The sequence below is a fragment of the Equus asinus genome, chromosome 22, assembly GCF_041296235.1.
Source record: "Equus asinus isolate D_3611 breed Donkey chromosome 22, EquAss-T2T_v2, whole genome shotgun sequence".
In the NCBI taxonomy this organism is placed as follows: domain Eukaryota; kingdom Metazoa; phylum Chordata; class Mammalia; order Perissodactyla; family Equidae; genus Equus; species Equus asinus.
Genome location: NC_091811.1, coordinates 49,833,237 through 49,836,583, shown reverse-complemented (window position 1 = coordinate 49,836,583; position 3,347 = coordinate 49,833,237).

Below are 3,347 nucleotides of genomic sequence, written 5' to 3'. Positions count from 1 at the left end.
CTCTTCGGCTTGTCTTGTCTCTTTTGACAATGTCTTTTCAAAAATAGAAGTTTTCCATTCCAATGCAGTCAAATTGGTTAGTCTCTTCCTTTTAGTTTACCCATTTTTTTTCTGATTTAAGAAATATCTCTTTCTAAACATTCAATAGACTTTTAATTTTAGAATAGTTTTAGATTTATAGAAAAATTGCAAGAATATTACAGACAGTTCTCATATAACCCATACCCAGTTTCCTGTATCGTTAACATCTTGCATTACTATAGAACATTTGTCACAACTGATGAACTGATATTAATACTTCATTATTATCTGAAGTCCATATTTTATTCAGGTTTCCTTAGTTTTGCTGTTCCAGGATCCCATCAAGGATACCACATTACATTTAGTAATCATATCTCTTTAGGCTCCTCTAGACTATGACCGTTTCTTAGACTTCCCTTGTTTTTTATGATTTTGACAGTTTTGAAGAGTACTGGTCAAACATTTTGTAGAATGTCCTTCAATTTAGGTTTGTCTGATGTTTTCTCATGATTAGACAGGAGTGATGGTTTTTCAGGAAGAAGGCCACAGAAGTAAAGTGCCATTTTCATCATATTAAGCCAAGGGTATATGCTATTAACATGGCTTATCACTGATGGTGTTGACCTTGATCACCTGGCTGAGGTAGTGTTTGTCAGGTTTCTCCACCGTAAAGTTACTCCTTTCTGAACTGTACTCTTTAGAAGGAAGTGATAATGTGCACACCATGCTTAATGAGGAGGGAGTTATGCTCCACCTCCTAGAGAGGAGAGTATCTAGACATTATTTGGAATTCTTCTGCGTGGGAGAGTTGTCTATTCTCCATTATTTTCTTACTCAATCACTAATTAACATTTGTTTATTTATCATGGATATTCATTTATGAAATGTAGGGGGTGGAAGCCAAATTTCTCACTATTGGAGCGTGAGTTACAGATAAGCAAGGGACAAGGCTGGAATAAACCTTGTGGTTCTGGATTGAGATTTGGAGACATTAATATGAACTCATGTTTAGCTTAATATAGATCCTGATAGATATAGAAATAATTATAGATGTGGGTATGCACATGTGTAGTGTACACATAGATGTTTCCTAGCTCTGTCTGTTGAGAGGGTCTACATGGCCCAATAGCAATGAGCACACTCAGCACCCAGATCTTGATTTATAATACCATTCTCTAAAAAAAAACGAACCCGAGCTCTTTGGAGAAATGGTGGATTCTAGGACTGAGCAGGAAATATATAAAATGAGCGTGGAGCATCTTATAGAGCCAGAAAGTAAGGAAGTGCTCAAAAACCCCATAATGATGAGAGTATGTCAAAGGGACACAGAAGCCTTCAGAGCTCCCTATGGCCAAAGCTGGAATAATTTGAGCACAAAATAAAAGACAAAGTATTCGATTATAACCCAAAGTATAAAAGAAATCCTTTTTTAATATCAATATTCTCCTATAATATCTGTTGAGAATTTTCTAGGTTTACATTTTCCCTATTTAAACCCCTAATCAACTTAGAAGAGGTTTGTGTGTATTGTTTGAGATAGAGATCCGATCTTATCTTTCTCCATATGGATGACCTACTGTTCCAGCCTCATAAATTGAATAGACCATCCTTGCTCCACTAATATGCAATACCCACTCTGTTACAAATAAGTGTCCAAACATGGGTGAATCTGTGTTTCAATTCTGATTCACTAGTCTAGTTGTATTTCTCTTGCCCCATATCCCATGATATTAATTAATAAAGTTTTATACTATGACTTGGTATTGAGTAGAGTGAGCAAACCATCTTGTTCTTTTTTTAAATCAGGAGTGTTTTCTCTGCATTTGGCACTTGATTTTCCAAATACATTTTAGAACTAGTTTACCCAGTTCCAAGAATAACTCTGTTGGAGTTCTTATTGGAATTGCATTGAATTCATAATTCAATTTGTAAATAATTGACGTCTTTATTATATTAAGTTGCCTTGGCCAAGAACATGGTGTATCTCTCCATCTATTTGATCTTCCCTAATATATTTCTATAGAGTTTTATATTTTTCTCCTTGAAGAATTTGAACATCTTTTGTTAGATTTTATTCCTAAGAACTTTATATGTTTGTTATTATTGAAAATTGCTTCTTTTCACTCTTTTAATTTTTCCATCAGATAATTGATGGTACATAGAAATGTAATTGATTTTATATATTAATTTTGTATCCAGCAATCATACTAAACTGTTATTAATTCTAATATTTATTTGTAAATGATTTTCAGTTTTCTACACAGATAATCATGATCCCTACAAATAATGACAGTTCAGCTTCTTCCTTTCTAATCCTCATAGCTTTTCTTTCTATTTCTTGACGTACATAAACCGGCTAGTACTCCCAGTACAGTGTTCAATAGAACTGGTAATAATGGGCATTCTTATCTTGTTCTAGATCTTAGAAATCTTTCAAAGCATCGTTGTTAAGTATTCTGTTTTCTATGTGTCATCAGGTAGTTCCCATCTATTCCAAGTTTGCAAATATTTTTTAAAAAATCAAGAATGAATGTTGCATTTTATTGAACTTTTTTTGCATCTATTTAGATAATCATGTGGTTCTTTCCCCTTTAATCTGTTAGTATTTCACACATTGCTGGATTAGGTTTGCTAATATTTGTGTAGGATTTTTCCATCTGTGTTAATGGGTGAGATTAGCTTGTAATTTTCCTTTCTTAGACTGTTCTTTTCTGGTTTTAGTATCATGGTTATACTGGTCTCATAAAATAAATTGAGGAACAAATTTTCTTTATTGTCTGCGAGTGTTTGTATAAGATTGAAACGATAGGGTCCTTGAATAGTTGCTAGAACTTACTATATGCATCAACTTTTGTGCCCCACCTCACATCCTTCTGTCTCCCCGTTTACTCCAACTATTGCAGCGACAACCAGCTACGTGTAAGCTGATGGCACTTGCCTCAGCTGCCCACCCTCATCTCTCACTTTCTGTCCTAGGGCTTCTCTACTACTGCTTTGAGGGGAGCCTGAAGAAACCCCTAGCACTCAAGAGTTTGCAAATCTGGAAGTTCAAGAGTGTTAACGCCCCATGGCGCAACCCATGACCAATGGAGGAAACAGCAGATAAATGCTTTCCTCTTCCATCCCTCCAGCAAACAATTCTAAGGTATGTTCCACCTGGCAAGACTGAGCCCACGCTGCCCATAGTGGGCAACTTTTGGGTTGGCTGTCCCTCTTTCCCTGTTTCATTTTTCTCACTCCCTACCCACTCCCAAAATAAAACACTTCCCTTCCCAAAATAAACTGTCTGCACCCAAACCCTTGACTCAGGCTCTGCTTTCTGGGGG